Consider the following 22094-nt stretch of genomic DNA (forward strand, 5'->3'; position numbering starts at 1 on the left):
GCTGGCAACATTGTTTGTAAACCTCACAAATGAATGAGCACTGCTATTGGCTTATAGCAGTGCTCATTCATGGTTACAGGCATCTGATTGGTGATGGGAGTAATTACTCCCATTCATCAATCCCACCCAGAGATAAATGAAGCTGGTGCACGCGCATGTGCACGCACGGGGGCGCGCACCCGCGCACGCCCGCGATCGTGTCCGCACAGCACAATAGCGGCAGGGGTGTTTATCAACGCCCCTGATCCGCTCATTAAGTCAATAGGGGCGTAGTTATGCGTCTGGGAAATCCAAAAGTGGTTAAAAGGCGTAATAAGCGGGACAAATACGCAAATAAAATACATGGGTTTTAATTACGGTAGCATGTATTCATTTTAAACTACAATGGCCAAAAACTAAGAAATAATGATATTTTTCCATTTCTTTCTTAATCTTCCTGTTAAAATGGATTTTTGGAATGGAAAGCCTAATTAGTGGCGGAAAAAACAAGATATAGATCAATTAATTGTGATTAGTAGCGATAAAGTTATTGGCGAATGAATGGGAGGTGAACGTTGCTCGGATGCATGAGATTTTCCGCGCTGTAGGCTGAAGTGGTTAAAGTGTAACTGTCACAAAATTCAATTCTTTATTTTTATCTTGTAAACACGTAATAAGGATGCTAACCAGATAATTCAAAAGTTAAAATCACTATTACTTTTCTTGTTGATAAATGATCATTTCCCAGTTTACCGGATTCTTATTTGGTACACACAAATTTTGGTATGCACAAAGGAAGTTGCAGGGAATGCTGGGTTGTCCTTTCTTGCTTCTCTACTTCCCCCTCAGACTTAACTCATGCAGCCTGATTGGCTGAAGCCTCCCCCCCCCCCCCCCCACACACACACACACACCTCTGTTCCTCTCTGATTGCCCAATATTTCTGATGCTGAGACAATGCACTTTCTATAGTGGAGGACGAGCAATGCATACACAATCGGGCAGAGGAGAGTAAGGGAAGAAATGCCATGATTGGCTTAAAAATAGCCACAGTTGAAATGGGAAATGCTAAGAAGGATTTTCTTATCTTTACTGTAGAAAAATCACTAAAATCGAAACGTGGACAGTGCAATACATATGTTATGTAAGTAGAGCAAGTATTTATCTCCTTATATTTGTGTGTGTAGGGGGGGGGGGGGGGGGGGGGGGGCTGAAATAGTGACAGCTCCTCTTTAAAAGAACATATATTTTCAGTTATCTTGTTTCTATTGCGCATGAGTGAGTGCTCAGTGAGTGAATATGCAAATCATTCCTTCATGTCCCTGAAAAGCTAAAAACATCCTGTGCTTTTGGTATAATTTATTATTTTATTTTCATTCATACTAATCTAAGTAGCAGGCAGCTTTTTCAGTCTTAACCACTTGAGGACCGTAGTGTTAAACCCCCCTAAAGACCAGGCCTTTTTATTGTTAATTTGCCACTGCAGCTTTAAGGCCAAGCTGCAGTGCCGCACAACACAGCACACAAGTGATCCCCCCCCCCCCTTTCTCTCCAGCAACAGAGCTCTCTGTTGATGGGGTCTGATCCCCAGTACATTGCTGCTGCTGATCGCAGTGCTGTACTAACTGTAAAGACGGCGGTTTCACCGTCTCACAGTCTCCCGCTCGGAGACTGAAGGTGGGGCGGAGCTCCGCCCCCTAGCAGGAGATGCGAGCGCAATCTCCTGCAAAATGCAGCCCCAGGACTTGACGCCAATTGGCGTTAGGAGGTCCTGGGGCTGCCGCCGCAACCACGCCCATGGGCGGGAGCGATCGTCAGGTAGTTAAATTGGCACAAGTGCAATTAATGAGGCACTTGAGGGTAGGAGTTTGGAAATGGGAATCAAAGCTTTTTGAATAACATCTAAATAGCATATTAGGGCATTACAGTTTACTTAAAGGACCACTACCGCAAAAGATTTGATTTTTTAGCACCCCCAAAGTAGTTACACAAAGCATACAGAAGATTCACTGTGACATTTATTTCAATATCTACATGTCACTGTACCCTTAATGCGTCACTCCCTGCACTAGCGCTGATGGACTTCTGTAACTGTAATCCCATCATAGGGGAACCCTTGGCAAGCTGTAAATGACAAATGGTATAGTCCTTTTTTTTTACTTGGCCCCAACTGCTATAACCCGATGTAAATGCACGCTGTAACCGGCTGTTCTTCCAGCCCCGCACTCTCTACATGCCAGCCAACCAGGGAGGCAGCTCTCAGCAGCACCGCTTTGCACTGCATAATCAACCTGGAGCTGCTCTCCCCATCCATCCAATTACCGCTGCTCTGCCTGCTTGCAAAGACTCACAAGCGCAAAGCAGCTCTGAGGAGAGCAGCGAGATATGATTCATATGAATCAACAAAGAGCAGAGCAGCTTTGAGGAGAGCGGCGAAATATGATTCAAAGCTGCTCTCCTCAAAGCTGCTCTGCTGTTTGTTGATTCATATGAATTGTATCTCGCTGCTCTCCTCAGAGCTGCTCTACGCTTGTGAGTCTTTGCAAGCAGGCAGAGCAGCGGTGATTGGATGGATGGGGAGAGCAGCTTCAGCGTGATTGGGCAGTGCAAAGCGGTGCTACTGAGAGCTGCCTCCCTGGTTGGCTGGCATGTAGAGAGTGCGGGGCTGGAAGAACAGCCGGTTACAGCGTGAGTTTACATCGGGTTATAGCAGTTGGGGCCAAGTTTAAAAAAAAAAAAAAAGGACTATACCATTTGTCATTTACAGCTTGCCAAGGGTTCCACTATGATAGGATTACAGTTGCAGAAGTCCGTCAGTGCTAGTGCAGGGACTGACGCATAGAGGGTACAGTGACATGTAGATAATTAAAGGGCCATATTAGATATTGAAATAAATGTCACAGTGAATCTTCTGTATGCTTTGTGTTACTACTGTGGGGGTGTTAAAAATGAAATTTTTCATAGTAGTGGTCCTTTAACAAAGCAAGGCAATTCATCTATATCTGGAGGCTGGGCTGTTGTGTCCACCTCCATTCTTTAAAGCAGACCCAAAGTGAAGCTTGGGTTCAGAAGCACATACTTAAAGAGAATCTGTATTGTTAAAATCGCACAAAAGTAAACATACCAGTGTGTTAGGGGACATCTCCTATTACCCTCTGTCACAATTTCGCCGATCCTCGCCGCATTAAAAGTGGTCAAAAACAGTTTTAAAAAGTTTGTTTGTAAACAAACAAAATGGCCACCAAAACAGGAAGTAGGTTGATGTACAGCATGTCCACACATAGAAAATACATCCATACACAAGCAGGCTGTATACAGCCTTCCTTTTTAATCTCAAGGGATCATTTGTGTGTTTCTTTCCCCCCTGAGGGGGGAGTGCATAGCAGAACCACAACACTGAAGAACTTGGCAGCCTTCCAGACACAGGCTGACAAGTCTGACAAGAGAGAGATAAGTTGATTTATTACAGAGATGGTGATAGTAGAACGTGCTGCAGTAAGCCAGAACACATTAGAATAGATTTTGGAACTTGTAGGATGGAAGAAAACCTGATTAAATTTTTGTTACGGAGTCTCTTTAAGGAGAGGGAAACCTCTGGAACGGTACTCCACTTGCTGTCCTCCGGTCCCCCATTGACACTCGTGGACCCTCCAGCTGATGGGTGCCATGCTCCTCTTCTGGCATGAGCACAGTCGTGTCTGTGCAGTAGCATGAAGCTGCTTGTGCACCAGCGGCACCAGCTTACTGTGTAGACGCAAACATGCTTGCTCAGGAACAGTATGTCCGTGCTCGTGTTTGAAGAGGAGCACGGCGCCAATCAGATTACCGACAATGCCTTTTTGGTAATTTTTGGATGGTTGACTCTCTGTGATGGGGAACCAGAGGACAGCGCTTGAAGCCTTATTAGGATCCAGAAACTTCCCTTAGGGTAGGCATAGACTATTAGGGCCGGTTTACAGTGTGTGTGCTGCGTCTAGAGAACGGTTGCCACCCGGATGAGGCGCCATTACAATGTGATGGCATTGCATCTGCCTATGATGCACCGCTGCATGCATTTTCAGCACACAACAGATGCATTGCCATAACATTGATAAAGACACGGAATCTGCCTGGCAACTCATACGATGACACAGTGCATTCATTGTAAACTGGCTCTTGGAATGTGGTTAATGATCAATATCTACCTGATAGAATATTAGTAAACAGCATAATGTTGTATCAGGATTTGCCTGGCTGCGTGGAATCAAAAAGTACATATTTTTCCCCCTTTTTTTTGTAATTGGCCGATGCTTTTAAATGGGTTTTAACCTCTCTGGTGGTGCATTTCTGTCGGGAATTAGGTGTCAAAAGTGGTACATTTTTTTTCATGAATTTTAGGCCTCCAATTTTTAAGTCTTAACTCACCAAAATGCATCAGAATAAAAGTGTGGTAGACATTCTGCATATAAATAATAGTCAGGAACACAAAATTGTTGAAGTAAATAAATTTATCAATAATTTGAAAGAAAACTGTACAAATAAGGCAGCAGATTATGCAGTATGTACATATATACTCCTAATACACCTCCCGTGTGTGGTATATTTTAAAGCAAGGAATTGCACACAGGGCAACATCACAGTCTGGACAGTAGAATCGTGATTCTTTCCTGATTCTTTTCCCCTTCTCGTCGCTTTTGCTGTAGCATACATGACATGTCCTAGTTGGGGCATTTTTTTTGGGAGTTGGTGGAATGTATTCCATAAAATGGCGACCAGTGAGGCGCTCCGGATTTACCACATAAGAGGCACGGCGTCCAACTCTGGCATCCGATGCAGTCTGGTACCTTAGACAGATGCATTCGCACAGTTTCCAGATGAAATCAGCTTGCATCACTGGCCTGTCACTTCCCTGCTTGTGCAGAATGTATGCATTCCAAATGCTTTGTTCCAGTAGGTGCCGGAAAATCTTCTTATAATATTTTTTCTGCTGTTTCCTTACAGCAGGATAAAAGGTCATCGCCTGGTCACCTCTGTCCACACCACCCATGGTGTGGTTATAGTCCACCACGACCTGCTGTTTTGCAATATCTTTTCCTCCCCTCGTTCTGGTGGGGACAGTGGAGGTGTCGTGAACAGTAGAGAGGAGACAGACGTCTTTTTTGTCCCGCCACCGGAGGGCTAACATCTTCCCTTTCTGCCAAGCAGCTATGTCCCCAGTCTTCAGCTTCTGCTTGGCAAAGGCCGACGGCATCTCCCTCCTGTTAGCCCTAACAGTGCCATCCGAGAAGAAAAGCTGCTGGTATGCCAGGGGGTTGCACTCACACTCCTTCTTCAAGCCAGGCTCCCCAGTAAAAGGGAAACATGGGGGCGGTGGCGAAGCCTGAGAAAGGTCGATGGGGCACCAAACCCGGACATCACTAATTTCGCTGGTGATGGAGTCGCTGTCGCTATCTGGGTCGGATGACAGGTCCCCAGATGCGTCACTGTCACTGGAGTCCGCCAGTGACTGCAGATCGCTTTCTTCCAACTCCGCCAGCGCTTCCGCGGTGAGACGCCTTCTGGAGGATGATGCCATAGTAAATCCAGGCAGAGGTCGGTGCAGGCAGCAGGCAAAGAGTAGTCCAAGTCCAGACAAAAATCGTCAACGGGTAATCAATCAAATCCAGGCAGAAGGCAGAAAGAGTAATCAAAGTCCAGGCAAAAATCGGTAACAGGTAGGCAGAAATCAGATTAGATAAGCACTCACAGATCACAGAGATCACAGCCAGCTCCTCTCCAGCTCAACAGCCACAGCTCCTCTCAGCAATCCAGGAAGCAAAAGGCAACATTGCATTGGATACAAAATCCCATTGTATCCAATACAATGCTGTTTTGGCCCAATCAGAAGCGTTTATTTTAATTATTTTTTTTTATACTCCCTCCCACCCTCCCCTGTGACCCTACGTCACTCCGCCGCTGTGATGGGCTAATTAGCCGCCGGGTCCCCGAAGATCAGAGCGGTAATGGGGACTCCGTCGGCCAGGTGGAAGAAGCCTGGGTCCCGCTGACAAGGGCTGATCGCGCGGGACCCAGGAATTGGCTGCAGGCACTTTTTTTTTATATATACAGCCTCCCTCCCCGATGACTCTTCGCCGCCTGCGACGTCACGACGCACCGCCGATCCTCCCTGCTAATTGGCCGCCGGGTCCGGGAAGAGCAGAAGGTAATGGGTACTCCGGCGACCGGGTGGAAGAAGCCTGGGTTCCGCTGACAAACGCTGATCGCGCGCGGGACCCAGGAATAAGCTGCAGGCACTGTTTTTGCCCAAACGAGCAGAGCTCGGGCTTACCGCTCCTGACATGTGTCAGTCAGCCCGAGCTCTGCTCGTGAATACCGCCAAGGAGGTTAAAGAGAACCCGAGGTGTGTTTAAAGAATGTTATCTGCATACAGAGGCTGGATCTGCCTATACAGCCCAGCCTCTGTTGCTATCCCAAACCTCACTAAGGTCCCCCTGCACTCTGCAAACCCTCATAAATCACAGCCGTGCTGTGAGGCTGTATTTACATCTGTAGTGTCAGTCTCAGCTGCTCCCCCGCCTCCTGCATAGCTCTGGTCCCTGCCCCCGTCCCTTCCCTCCAATCAGCAGGGAGGGAAGGGATGCAGGCGGGGACCGGAGTTCTGCAGGAGGCGGGGAGAGCAGCAGACTGACACTATAGAGATAAACACAGCCAGTTTTGACAAGCTGTTTGTCAGCAGCGTGGCTGTGATTTATGAGGGATTGCAGAGTGCAGGGGGACCTTAGGGGGGTTTGGGATAGCAACAGAGGCTGGGCTGTATAGGCAGATCCAGCCGCTGTATGCAGATAATATTCTTCAAACCCACCTCGGGTTCTCTTTAAGGGTTTATCACAACTATTTATTACTTAGTAATTGGATCTCTGAAATTATTTAGGCTGTTGAGAGTAAAAAGCTAAACGAAATGAGAAATTTTACAGGCATTTGTACATGAATAAAAAGTAAATTGGAGTAAACATACAGCACACAGGATGTATAGATGATGATTCAACGACGTATTTATGTTGTCCTTAACCGTCACCCATTTGTGCTTTAACCCTCCCCTCCTAAAGCCTACAATTTACCATCCCTCCCACCACCAACCTAATGCCTAACACGAACACCCCTTCAAGTGTCTAATGCTGGGCATACACGGAGCGTTTGCTCCTTATCAATCGAGCCGCTGATGGCTCGATTGATAATTTTCGACAGGTCCGATGACCCGCCAGATAGATTCCCCGTGGGCGGAAAATAAGGAGCACCCACGGGGACGAGCGGGGATCGATCCAGGCATCAGCGAGGACGAGCGGGGATGCGCCACCGCATAATCTTATCCGTGTATGCCCAGCATAAAACAACCCACCCTAATTTCTAACACTAAACCCAGCACCCAAATGACCGCTAGTTTTAGCCGATAGTCTATGATCAGCTACAATCATTATCTCCTATGTGGTAAACTATTGGCTACTAGCCACATTGGGCATCTAACTCACCTCTTCAGTGCCCATTTTACCAATAATTAATACAGGTTTCTATTAGTCACCTTCCAATCCCCGCACCCAAATGACCTGGTCCGCTAAATTATTACTTTATGCTTTGTGCAGACTTATGAAAAGCATAATAAGCTGTCCAGCCTGATTTCTAAATCTCAATGATATTGAAAAGGATCCACACAGCTTAAGATTCCCACCAGTCTGGTTTTAGAGTCTATCAAAGAAATCTAGGTAGCGATTACCATAGATATTCCCACCATGAAGGTCATTAGGCTTCTGGAGGAGTCCGTGGGACCTTCCAGAAAAGGAGAAAAAAAACACTGAGATAGATGCCACTTCATCCGATTAAAGGAGAATTGTAGTGAGAGGTATATGGAGGCTGCCATATTGATTTCCTTTTAAGCAATACCAGTTGCCTGGCGGTCTTGCTGAGGTATTTGCCTGCAGTAGTGTAAATCACACCAGAAACATGCATGCAGCTAATCTTGTCAGATCTGACAAATATGGCAGAAACACCTGATCTGCTGCATGCTTGTTAAGGGTCTAGGGCTAAAAGTATTAGAGGCAGAGGATCTGCAGGTTAGCCAGGCAACTGGTATTGCTTTAAAAGAAATAAATATGGCAGCCTCCATATGCCTCTCCCTACAGTTTTCCTTTAAGTAAGTGTCTTTTAGAAAAAAGAAAAAAAAACTGAGGTGCGCCAAGCTGCTGAGGTTTTTTTTTTTTCTTGTTTTTTTTCTTTCTAAAAGACAACCTTAACCTGAAGCAGCAGGCAGAGACCAGTGAATTGCATTGTTTTTTAAGTGTTCGATTAAAAACTTGTTTGCCTCATACAAGTCGTATGTCGCCTTTTGAAGTAAGAAAATTCCTTTGTCTCTTACTCAAATTATGACCGATTATTATCATTTTTTCCTTGGGGTGCCTCTTCCCTCCGACTATAAAGGAATTTTTGTCTTTGCAGCTACAGGAAGAAATCTCCTCCCCCCTCCTCCCCCCTCACTACATAACCTGCAGCTTGCAGATGAACTGAATACATTTTATTGCAGGTTTGACACTACCAACAAAAGCCAAACACAACATGTCAATTTGCATCTCTGCCACAGGCAAACTGAACACTCTTCCTGCCAGCCAACGTCCCACCCCCTGCGGTGCCTCAGCAACTACACAACACAGGAGGCCAGACACAATCTATTGACCTGTCCCCAGATGTGCATGCTCTAACAATATGCCAATCAGATGTAAATGGACTCTTTAAAAAACAAAACACCAGGAAAGCAATGGGACCAGACACTGTGTCTGCGAAATGCTTGAATCTCTGTGCCGACCAATTAGCGCCTGTATTTACAGACATATTCAAAGCATCTCTAGAACTCTCAATTGTTCCTGCCTGTTTTAAAAGTGCAACTATTGTACCAATTCAAAAACAAAAACAAAACCTACATGTTTAAATGATTACAGGCCTGTTGCCCTGACATCACTGGTCATGAAAGCATTTGAAAAACTGATAATGACTTATCTGAAATCCATCACAGATCCCCTGCTGGACTCTTTGCAATTTGCCTACAGGCCTAACAGATCCGCAGACGATGCATGTGTATGCATTATGTACTACAGCATTTAGATATCCCAGGAACCTACACCAGGATTTTATTTATAGATTTCAGCTCTGCATTTAATACCATAATTCCATCACTGCTGCACAGCAAGCTCTCCCAGCTACACATACCTGAATCCCTCTGCAAATGGATAACCGACTTCTTAACCGACAGAAGACAGCGTGTTAGACTTGATAAACTCACATCAAGCTCTCTGACAGTCAGTACTTGTGCACCCCAGGGCTGTGTGCTTTCCCCACTGCTGTACTCACTTTACACCAATGACTGCATCTCCACAGATCCATCTGTTAAGGTTCTGAAGTTTGCAGACGACACAACAGTTGTTGGTCTCATTCAAAACGGGGATGAGTCTGCATACAGGCATGTGGTGGGACAGCTTTCCTCCTGGTGCAGCACCAACAACTTGGAACTAAATGCTCTCAAAACCATGGAGATGATAATAGACTTTAGGAGATCTCCCCCCCAGCACCTTCCCTTATCCATAAATGGATCCACAATAACCCAAGTAGAGTCATTCAAGTTTCTTGGGTCCACGATCTCAAACGACTTAAAATGGGACAACAACACCGCCACTATTGTCAAGAAAGCACAACAGAGAATGTACCATCTGCGGTAGCTGAAAAAGTTTTGCCTACCTCAAAATCTAATGGTGCAGTTCTACACTGCAATCATCGAATCCACCATAACATCATCCATGACTGTATGGTTCAGCTCCTGCTCAGCATTAGAAAAGGGGAGGCTGCAGCGCATCATCCGATCAGCGGAAAGGATAATTGGCTGTAGCTTACCTTCCCTGCAGGATCTTTACACTAGCAGGTGCAGAAAGAGAGCATCCAAAATTGCCTCTGACCCCTCTCACCCAGCTCACTCCATCTTCCAGCGCATGCCTTCAGGAGTAAGATTCCGGTCAATCTCTACCAAAACCTCTAGACACAGGAACAGTTTTTTTCCTCAAGCGGTAGCCATACTTAATGCTGAACCACGTTAGAGCTGCAAGTAATCAGCACAGAACTAAACATGAACAATTCTCACATTGCTTACTGCCACTATACTTATAATGTCCTTAACTTGTAATATTCACACTGTCTGTCCTTGTATTGTTTTTGTTTGTGTTTGTTAAGCAACTGCCAAGACAAATTCCTTGTAGGTGCAAACTTACTTGGCGAAAATAAATTGATTCTGATTCTGAAGAACAGATTTCAGAGATCACTGCCTTGTGTGTATTAGGACAGACTTCTCTTATTAGCTTAGAACAGTATGCCCTACCATGTATTGAAAGTCAGTACTGTACAAGAGGGCTAGGACTGGCAAACTTTCTAGGAGGTTTATCTTAGACAGCGCATTGTCATATACTTCCCTGCATTTTAATGCAGTAGGGTCGGTGCAGTGGGTTGGAGTAGCTGTGTAGAAGTTGCTGAACACCATTGACATCTCAGCTATTTTAATCAACTGCAAAAGCATGCAGGCATAGTTGTGCTCATAGGTTTACATACCCTGGCAAAATTTATGATTTCATAACCATTTTGTATAGAATATGAATAACACAAAAACTTTTCTTCTACTCCTGGTTAGTGGATGGCTGAAGTCATTTACAGCCAAACAACTGCTTACTCTTTTTAAATAATTGTCAAGGACCGATCCGTGATTGGGTTAATCACTCAGAGTCAGAAACTCGGTCTCGTTGTCACTTTGCGCATAGATGCCCATATATGGATTCACAATCTATGAATCAACTATCCGAGAAGAGCATTCTGATTCCAAAGGATTCACCACACACATACAGTTTTGAATACTTGCCACCATGTGCGAATCTGTGCACAGCCGTAACTATAATAATACACTGAGAACACTTCACTAACCCTTAGTGGTATGCAGGGATCAGCGCCAGATCTGTCAATCTGTGGCCGATTCCAGCATGCGGGTTGTAGATGCTAAATACTATAGAACACAAGGTAACGTTTTTGGAGGAGCAAGTACGATTGTGTATGTTCAGGAACAGGTCATAACAGTTAAAAGGATTTTTAAACGTTTTAATAGCAAAAATGCATTACACCCATTTACATAAACGAATTAACATATAACACAAAGCATAAAATAAAAGTGAGTAAATGTGAAGGGTTACTTAGCTGAGCGGTCCTTTTGGGATTGAATAAAAGATAGTCCCATTCAAATGTAGGCATTGGTATCAGAGTCCTTGAAACAAAGCAAATGTTCGGTCCTCCTAAGAACGCATGCCCGGAGAAAGTTCTTTGTTGATGGTATTTTGGAAGACAAAATGGTCGCTGAGCAATGAGCCCTTTATGTCCTCTGTCATTTGTGGGTTGTCTTTCCCTAAAAACTGGGTATGTATACTCTCTTAGGAGCAAGGTAGGCTAGGCTTTTTACAGGCAAAAATGACACAGTTTATTAATAACCTTTGCCATTTCTGTCTGGATTGGCCTACAGGGAATCAGAGGGCAGATTTGTAACCTGCGGCCAATTGCTTAATCAAATGATACCGAACACTGACAGGCTACGGGGAGCACTCAGCGAAAGCTGAATAACTTGGTTTCTGTAGCTGCTCGAAGGTCCTAATTTTAACTACAGATTATCCTGCATTTTAGAAACGTGGATATCTTTGTCTTGTGTCTGAGATAATTCCTTCTCTAGATGTTAATAACTGAGATGTAACTATTGTCTAATTCAAAGTTTTGGAGGGAAAGGTTTTAAACTGCAGTTGGGACAGGTTCGTTATGATGAAAAGACATTTGGCATAACAGGTAGATGTTAAGGAGCCACGTGTGAAATCTTCTATCCTGAGGTTTTCAGAGAGGGGGAGGAACAGGGAAAAAAAAGAGAAACTTCTAAGTACATTTAAAAGTGAAAATCGATTGTGTACGACTTGTCGTATGGTTTATCACAATAATCTCTACACAAACTACCCAAATGACCCTAATCAAAAGTTTTTATGTCCCAGTTCTTTATACCGTATATCGCCCTTTTTAACATCCATGTCAGCTTGAAGACTTTTGTGGTAGTGGTGGAGGAGGCTCTTTATCTTCTCAGACGGTAAAGATGCCCATTCTTCCTGGAAAAAGGCCTCCAGAAATTCTCGGACTGTCTAGCATGAACTGCACGTTTGAGGTCTACCCAGAGTGGCTCATTGATATTGAGGTCAGGAGGCTGAGATGGCCACTCCAGAACCTTCACTTTATGTGGCTGTAGACAATGGCCTCAATTCACTAAGTTTATCTCCTGTCTGTAACGATCGGTGTAACACAGAGAGGATCTGATTACCGGTCATCTGCAGAATCACTGGGAATACAGATATATACCAGATTATAGATGATCTGCAGTATCACCGATAATCCGATATACCAGCTAACCTCTGGACACCTGAGTAGAATGAGAGTGTTTGTTGCAAACAGTAATATTAAGAGGACTGGGCCTCAGAGCAGTAAGGAGAACTGCTTAATTGCTTCTGGACTCTCCCGGAGGGAGGAGTCAGGCTGAGAGAAGGAACGACAGAACGAGAGTGACACTCAAGAAGGAGTGCCACTATCAGGACTGGGAACCGCCTCTAACAGTAAGGTCGGTTCTCGAGGTCGGACAAGCCAGGTTGTAAACACACGGAAAGATAAAGTACAGATTCAAAGGGCAGAGGTGAAGTTTAAAGTACAGGCAGGGTTCGGCAACAGGGAATCAGAAATATCGAGGTACAAAATCAGAAGGCCGATGCAGAGTCTAAGGACGAGCCGGGATTCGGCAACAGAGAATCAGAAAGACAAAGTACAGGATCAGAGTTCAGGAGAATGGTCAGGCAGGCAGAAGGTCATAACAGATAATCACAATCAAACTAGTACTTTAAACTATCAACAAATCTAGCTAAGTGTAGGATTACAGCTCCAGCTGGTCCCGGCACACTTTCGGATCTGACTCAGGTCTGCGTGCTACCACGTAATGATCGTAACGCCAGACAACCAGCAACTGAACAGCCAGCAGTATACAGTATATACACAGCCACTCTCCAGCACCTCCCTAAGTGCTGGACCAATGAGAGGACTCAGAATTGTCAGCTGACCAGCTTGGTCAGCTGACCTACTTCTGGCTGTTATACAAGCTTTGCCTCTGTGCGCGCGCGCGTGTCACTCTGAATCTTGGTGGACTATCAGTCCCAGCCACACCAGTACTGTCTTGCAATGTATCCAGTGAGCCGAGCGTGGGAGCCGCCGCACCGCTTACTACACCAGCGGCGGCTTCCCCACGCTCAGCCCCCTTGTCAGGGATACTGCTATGCGGCACGTTCGCCGCCTCTAATGCGGATTCCGCCACTTCCAATGCGGATTCCGCCGTTCCCAATGCGGATTCCGTCGCTCTGCCTATGCGGCATGCGGCGGTTTTTCCGCGTTGTGACGCCATGCTGGACGGGGAAACAGCCGCCTCACCCTGAGAGGGCGGCTTTTCCGCGTTTCCTCACACTGTCTTTAATAACGTTTCTAGAGTTATCACCATGGTGATAAGGCATGTTGTATTCAGGAAACATTTAACCTCAGGCAAACCTAAAGTTAACTATTCTGTCTTAAAGTTAAAGGGATACTGTAGGGGGGTCGGGGGAAAATGAGTTGAACTTACCCGGGGCTTCTAATCGTCACCCGCAGACATCTTGTGCCCGCGCAGCCACTCACCGATGCTCTGGCCCCGCCTCCGGTTCACTTCTAGAATTTCAGACTTTAAAGTCTGAAAACCACTGCGCCTGCGTTGCCATGTGCACGATCCCGCTGATGTCACCAGGAGTGTATTGCGCAGGCCCAGTATGGTCTGTGTCTGCGCAGTACACTCCTGGTGACATCAGCGAGATCGAGGACACGGCAATGCAGGCGCAGTGGTTTTCAGACTTTAAAGTCTGAAATTCTAGAAGTGAACCGGAGGCAGGCCAGAGCATCGGTGAGTGGCTGCGCGGGCACAGGATGTCTGCGGGGGACGATTAGAAGCCCCGGGTAAATTCAACTCATTTTCCCCCGACCCCCTACAGTATCCCTTTAACTCTTCAATCCTTAAAATAACGCCAGAGTTAAAGACAGGCTGTTAATTAACTGTGTGTGAAAATAACTACAGAGGAGGTAAAATAACTACAGAGGAGGTAACTTGAGTAATGAAGAGATAAGATAACTCTCTCACTGTGTGGTGGCAAGTTTTCTCTTGCCTTATTATCTCCAGCATGATCTTAGTGAATTAAGGCCAATGGCTTCAATTCTCTAAGATCATGCTGGAGATAATAAGGCAAGAGGAAACGTACCTCCACACAGTGAGAGAGTTATCTTATCTCTTCATTCCTTAATTTACCTCCTCTGTAGTTAAGTTACCTTCTCTGTAGTTATTTTCACATGCAGTTAATTAACAGCCTGTCTTTAACTTTAGAATTCTGGAGTTATTTTCGTTTTCAATATTTTTATTAAATTTTCAGTGTAGTAAGTATACAGCATTTAGTGTGACATGAAATATATGAGAATACAAGTAAAACATCAATCTTACAACAGAATTATCATGGGCATAAAGCTACCAGTGTAACTGAACCTTAGTTAACATAATCAATGAGAGTGATCACCGCTTCATAGTTATGCTTAGCCAAGAGGTTAGATTGTTAAGTATAAGAGTGAGAGAGAGAGGTGAATATGACAAAACAATATCTTGGTAGAGCATATCGTCCATCCACACACTAACCCATAACAGGCTGGATGGAGATTGCTCTTAAGTACCTGATTGTCAGCTGTATATGTTACCCTTCCTCCAGTGAGGTAGGGTGTGTTATTGGCCGTATGCATCTTAGGGGCTTATGTAACTTGATCGTATGTGTTGAGGCACAACTAGGGATCTAGACTAAGCAAGGGATTGAGGGGTGAGTTTGTTAACTGGAAGCAGAGCCGTGATATAAGGGGTATTTATTATCTGCTCATCTGAAGAGGTAAGCTGTATGGGAGAGAATGTTAAGAAAGGAGTAAGAGAAAAGAACAGAGTAACTAGAGAGAGAAAGGAAGGGGTGTAGGGTAAGAATAGAGTAAATAAAAGAGAGAGAAAAGGAGATAAAAGAAGAAAGAGAAGGAGAAACCACGGGGATGGGGGCGCTCCTGAACAACCACTTCTACAAAGGGTATCCGCTAGATTTAGAGATAAAACAATGCTATTGGTCTCAGTGGATGCGTATGGTTCTATCGTGGTCTGAATTTACCAGGTATTTGATCAAAGGGTTCCATATTTTATGGAATTTTTTCATGCTGTCGTTCATGCGGGCTCTTAATTTTTCAGAAGAGGAGGATATGCCCTAGCCTTCCTTTGATTGAATCAAATGATATAGACTGGGATTTCCAGGCGGCTGCTATTTTGATTTTAGTGGCGGTAAATATGTATCTGATGAGTTCATTTTGGGCAGAAGTAAAATTGGGATATGGACAGCCAAGTAAGGTATGAAGAGGGTTCCTGGGAACCGGGGCGTTGATTAGGGACGAAGCCCAAAGTGCAAACCCTTATCCAGATCCTCCGGACTTTACTGCAGGTCCACCATATGTGGGCGAAAGTGCCCACCTCCTTGCACCCCCGAAAGCATTCACCCGAGAGATCTGGATTGAGTCTGGCTAGTCTCTGAGGTACCATGTACCAACGTAAGAGTACTTTGTAATTTACTTCTATAAGGTCTGCATTAATGGAGGTTCTAGGGATATTTGTCCAGATATCTGATAAGTCGACATATTCAACTGATATATTCAACTCATTTTCCCATTTAGTTATGTAATCAGGTTTGTTCTGCGACCTAGTTTGGGACATTTCTTTGTATATTGAAGAGATAATTCCCGGGGATTGGGGATCAGTGGCACAAATGTTTTCAAAGGGTGTTTTACATGAGGGGATCTCAATATCTGCAATATGATGTTTGATAAAATGGGAGATCTGCATGTAGTGAAATGATTCGGATGCGGGGAGTGCCGCTTTCTCTCTGAGATAGGCGTATGATTTGATACCTGTTGTCGTGAGCAACTCATGGACCCTATGTAAATTGGCTTGCTTCCACCATTGGTAAGGGCTGGAGGCTTGTAGAGCAGCTGGGAGGGAGAGATTACCGAGAAAGGAGGTAAGGGGTCTATGCGGGGACATTAGCCGGCCAGAATACTTACAGCTATCCCAGATATTTAATACATGTCTAATGATGGGGTTAAAAATATTATTGCGGTGAGCTGGGGCTAGCCACAGCAAATTGTTTATGTCGATGGGAGAGATAAGATAGTTCTCAATTTCAACCCAGGAGGGGCGGTCACTTTCTAGACACCAGTTAGTAAGTGAAGCAAGTTGTGCAGCTTTATAGTAATATCTGATGTTGGGTAACCCCATTCCTCCGTTGGATCTCAGTAGGTAGAGATATTTTTTGTTGAACCTTGGTTTCCTGCCTCCCCATATAAATTCGTTAATTTTCTGTTGAAGAGATTTGAGGAATGAAGGGGCTAAAGGGATTGGTAACAGTCTAAAGGCATATAGCAATTTTGGGAGAAAGGTCATTTTTATTGCGGCTATTCTGCCCAGCCACGATATGGAGTACCTCTTCCAGCACTCCAGGAGTCCGGTGAGCTCCTTCGCAAGAGGAGCTAAATTTATATTGATAGAGTGTGTTGTAAGAACTAGTAAGGTGAATGCCTAGGTATGGTAATTTGTGCGGGTCCCAGTCAAATTCAAAAGTATCTTGTAAGGCTTGCATTAATTTGAGTGGTAAGGAGATATTTAGGGCTTTTGATTTAGCAGGGTTAACTCGCAAGCCGGAGACTGTACCAAAATGGTCCAAAATTTTTAGGAGAGTAAGAATAAAACTGGTGGGACGAGAGATGCAGAGTATTAGATCGTCGGCAAAAAGGCCAATCTTATGTATAGTTTTTCCCAGAGGAATGCCGTGTATCTCAGGGTTGTTGCGGATGAGGATAGCTAGGGGTTCAATGAGAAGGGCAAACAGAAGAGGGGATAGGGGGCATCCTTGACGGGTGCCTCTTGATATGGGAAATAAGGGAGACTTAAAACCGTTGTAAGCTATAGCTGCTAAGGGGGAGGAGTAGAGGGCTTTAATCCAAGTTAGTAGGCCAGGGCCAAAGCCCCATTTACGGAGAACTGCTAAAAGATAGGGCCACGATACCGAGTCGAATGCTTTTGTTATATCTAATGACAGAAGCATTGCCGGGAGCTGGGACTCACGGGCATGATGGATCAAGTGTAAGAGGCGTCTCACACCATCTCCTGCTTGACGTTTAGGCATAAAGCCAATTTGGTCGTTGCTAATAAGGGAGGTGATTTTTGAGTTAAGGCGTGTAGCTAAAATCTTTGCCAATATCTTGGTGTCTATATTTATAAGAGAAATTGGGCGGAAGTTAGACCAAACAGTGTGGTCTGTGTTTGGTTTAGGGATCATAGAAATAGTAGCGGTAATTGAATCAGCATGAAAGTGAGCGCCTTTAAGAATGCTACTAAAAGCTGCAACTAATTTGGGAGCTAAAATGTCGTTGAGCTTCTTATAGTATATGGCCCGGAAGCCATCTGGTCCGGGTTGCTTATTTGGTTTAAGTGATTTGATAGCTTGTTGCACTTCCAATAGTGTGATTTCCTCGTCCAAGAGGTCCCTCAGACCCTCTGGGAGTGCCGGAAGAGGTACGTCAGAGAGATAGGCTATGACCTGTTCTTCAGAAGCAGCATCTGGGGAGTTGTAAAGTTTGGCTAAATTTTGCTTAAAAGTGTCAACGATTTTGAGTGGGTTGGCCGAGATTTGGTCCCTATCTACCCGTAGTGTGATAGGCTTGAAGGAGGGATCAGGTTGCCTGAGACGTTTGGCTAAAAGTGTATCTGGTTTGTTATTCTTTAGGTAAAATCGTAATTTGGAGTAAGAGATTTGTTTCTCAGCTAGCTCAGTCATACAGAGATTAAGGGATGTTTCAGCTTTCAGCAGTTCTCGTTTAGTATCTGGGCTGGGGTTGGTAGGAAAATAATTTTGTTTAGTTATATAGTCCTGTTCTAAATCGGATATTATTTGTCGTTTCTCTCTCTTTCGTCTTGTTGCTATTTGGATTAAGGAGCCTCGTATGACTACCTTGTGTGCTTCCCATATAGTGAGATCTGAGAGATCCGCAGAAGGTATATTAAAAGTAAAGTAGTCGTGAAGGCTTTCTTTTATTTGTTGAACTACCAAGTCTTCCGTAAGTAGGTAGTTATTAAGGACCCAGCGGAATTCCGTGGGACGTTGGATAAGAGAAGAGAATGTCACGATATTCATGTCATGGTCTGACCATGGTGTGGGGTGTATGACAGCTGATTTGATTAATGGTACTGCGGAGTATATAGTCCAGCAATGGTCGATCCTAGAAAATGAGGCATGTGGGTTAGAGTAGAAGGAGAAGCCTCTTTTTAAGGGATTGAGTTCCCGCTAGATATCTACTAAATGGTAGGATGAGAAGCTATTGCGAATTGAGTCATTCTGTTTGGTATCAGATGTGTCGGGGAGAGTGGGGGGGTTAGAGGATTGTTTATCCCAAAAGGGATTCAGGCTATGATTGGTGTCTCCTCCCAGAAATGTCAAGCCTTTACTATGGGTATTAATCACTTTCAGAAGGTGGGAAATGAAAGGAGCTTGTTTGGAGTTAGGTGCATAGTAGGAGGTCACAGTTATGGTAGTGTCCTGTAGAGTGCCGGTCACAATGATATATCTACCTTCCGGATCTTTTATAGTTTTTTCTGCCGAAAAATTAAGACTATTTTTAAAGGCTACTAAGACTCCTCTTTTTTTAACCTGAGCACTGGCATAGAATACTTGTTTGTAATCTTTGTACAGAAATTTGGGTTCACGGTCTGAGATAAAATGTGTTTCCTGGATACAAATCACATCTGCCTGTAATCGTTTAAAATGAAGAAAGGCTTTAGTTCTCTTTAAAGGAGAGTTGAGACCTTGAGCATTGATTGAAATTATTTTTAGCGGATGAGGCATGGTGGTTTGTAGCAGAAGAAGTATCTAGAGGCACTCCACATCCCCGTGGATTTGGAAAAGTGAGGATAAAAGAAAGGAAGGGAAAGAGAGATAGGAGAGAGAGGGAAGGACAGACTTCCCTTAAAGAGCTGTATAGAGGTAAGGGAAAAAATCTTACCTAAACCAGTTTATACCTAAGCCCCTACGAGGGGCTAGGTAAGGGTGTCTCGGTTTGGAAGGACTATATCCAAAGAGAGACAGTGGGAGGCATGAAACGTACACGGAGCACGTCCTATCATTAATGGTGGCGATAAATAGTTTTCACCTTAATAAGAAAGTTGTCCCTAGAAAGGGCCTGCACCGAGCAGAATTATTCAGAGCAAACACACAGGGTGACCTCAAGTGAACATTACATAGCCGCATTATTATCAGTTCCTTTCAGGAGTCGACCGTTCTCCTCCCGCAGTGGTCTCCTCCAGTTCCAACAAAACTCTGCCAGAGCTGGGATGCCTCAGTCACTGCCAGCTACATATTGACTGCTGTCAGGTATGGCTGAGAGGGGACCCGATGCATCTGTGTCCTCCTTTGGCTCACGTGGGTGCACATTAGCCATAGTGGACAGACGGGACGCTGGAGAAGGAGAATAGGTTGAGGAATGGGTTATACAGGGGGTCAGAGTGCCCTGTGTGTGCCTATTTTGACTTTCAGCTTACAGTTCAGGCCCCTTCCAAGAACACGGAAAGGTGGCAGGAGTCAGGACCTTATGGCTATGCATTTTCTTGACAGAAAATATTATTAGGTGCTATGTAGGAGTATCACACATCCGGGGCCAGCGATATGCCAGAAGAGAGAGGGGGGTAGAACTCTGCTGATGAAATGGGAGGGGTTTGGGGTAAAAAGTCTAGAGGACAGGTTAGGTTGCGTTAAGCTAATCTAGGGCGCTAAAGAGTGGATGTTTAAGGGGTTGAAGGAGAGGGGGTCGATTGAGATGAGAGAATCTCCGTTCAAGCAGATCAGGCTCCAGATGTGTGGGCAATCTAAGCAGAGGGGGGACACATTAGCTTCAGCACATTAGGCTCATCTCCTTCTTTTAAAGGGAAGGTTCAGGGAGGGTGGGTAAAAAATAAAAATCAATTTCCACTTACCTGGGGCTTCCTCCAGCCCGTGGCAGGCAGGAGGTGCCCTCGCCGCCGCTCCGCAGGCTCCCGGTGGCCGACCCGACCTGGCCAGGCCGGCTGCCAGGTCGGGCTCTTCTGCGCTCCAAGGCCCGGAACTTCTGCGTCCCACGCCGGCGCTCTGACGTCATCGGACGTCCTCCGGGCTCTACTGCGCAGGCGCAGAACTACTGCACATGCGCAGTAGAGCCCGGAGGACGTCCGATGACGTCAGAGCGCCGGCGTGGGACGCAGAAGTTCCGGGCCTTGGAGCGCAGAAGAGCCCGACCTGGCAGCCGGCCTGGCCAGGTCGGGTCGGCCACCGGAGACCACCAGGAGCCTGCGAAGCGGCGGCGAGGGCACCTCCTGCCTGCCACGGGCTGGAGGAAGCCCCAGGTAAGTGGAAATTGATTTTTATTTTTTACCCACCCTCCCTGAACCTTTCCTTTAATATCGTGCTTGTGGGATGTATAACTTATGAGTTCAGTGTCTATGAGGCTCGTTTGTTAGGCAACAATGCCCTCCCGTGGTTGTCTTGCGTCAGGACATAATAGCTATTGCAGACTAACCCTAGAGATGAGCGTAAGAGTTAGGTGCGGGAGGAGGAGGTTTATCGAGGGAGGTCTCTTGTATATGAGCCCAGATATTTGGATTTGGATGGAGGATGATGGGGGGAAGGGCTACATTTCCATAATAACGAGGAAAAACTATATTATTTATAATACTGCCATTAGTGGGGTATGGACCAAGATTTTATTACTTATATACCGTATTGGCTATAGTAATATTCCGTGACGAAGGGGGGGGAGGGGTGTTAATACTAAACTGCGGGGGCTTGCGGCTCCCCAGCAAATAACTTCAGACATGGTGCGTACTGCAATATATGTGAGCCGCTATGTTAATTTGCATGTACTCTCAGAATTCTAGAGTTATTTTAAGGATTGAAGAGTTAACTTAAAGACAGAGGAGTTAACTTTAGGTTTGCCTGAGATAAAATGTTTCCTGAATACTACATGCCTCGTCACCATGTTGATAACTATAGAAACGTTAATAAAGACAGGAGATAAGCTTAGTGAATTGAGGCCAATGACCGGTTGATCTGGCCTTGTATTTTGGATCATTGTCATGTTGGAATGCCCAAGTACTTCCCATGCACCGCTTCCTGTGTCCTGTCCTCATCCAGTATTTGATAACTTACTGCATTCATATTGCCATCAATTCAGACCAAATTTACTGTGCTTCTGTAGCTCACACATCCCTAAAACATCAGCGATCCACCATGTTTCACAGTAGGAATGGTTTGCCTTTCATCACAGACCTTGTTGACTTGTCTTCAAATACAGCATTTATGGCTGTAGCCAAAAGTTCAGTTTTGGTCTCATCACTCCAAATGACTTTGTGCCAGAAGGTTTAAAGCTTGTCTCTGTGCGGTTTGGCATATTGTAAGTGGGATACTTTGTGGCATTTGCATAGTAATGGCTTTCTTCTGGCAACTCGACCATGCAGCCCATTTTTCTTTAAGTGCCTCACCTGAAGTTATTTGTGGTTTTTTTTTCTTGCATCCTTAACAATATTTCTGGCAGTTGTGGCTGAAATTTTAGTTGGTCTACTTAATCGCATTTGGTTTCAACAGAACCCATCATTTTCCACTTCTTAATTAGTTTGAACACTGCTGATTGGCATTCTCAGTTCCTTGTATATTTTCGTATACAGTATCCCTTTCCAGTTTTATATAGTTTGACTACCTTTTACGTTCCTTTGACATTTATTTAGCTTTCCCCATGACTTAGAATCCCAAAAAAAGGGTCTGTCAGGAGTCCAAAAACTACTTGACCATTTAAACACATCCAAACATTATAAGCAAACAGATCACAGGTGA

The 22094-nt window shown here is 45.0% G+C and overlaps 1 protein-coding gene across 1 annotated transcript in view; it reads left to right on the forward strand.

The window, feature by feature from the left end:
• The window catches only part of ARID4B (AT-rich interaction domain 4B), a 197785-nt gene that overhangs the window by 49530 nt on the left and 126161 nt on the right, over window positions 1-22094 (forward strand). The gene's annotated exons all lie outside the window — the stretch shown is intronic.

The sequence above is a fragment of the Hyperolius riggenbachi genome, chromosome 4, assembly GCF_040937935.1.
Source record: "Hyperolius riggenbachi isolate aHypRig1 chromosome 4, aHypRig1.pri, whole genome shotgun sequence".
NCBI classification, from domain to species: domain Eukaryota; kingdom Metazoa; phylum Chordata; class Amphibia; order Anura; family Hyperoliidae; genus Hyperolius; species Hyperolius riggenbachi.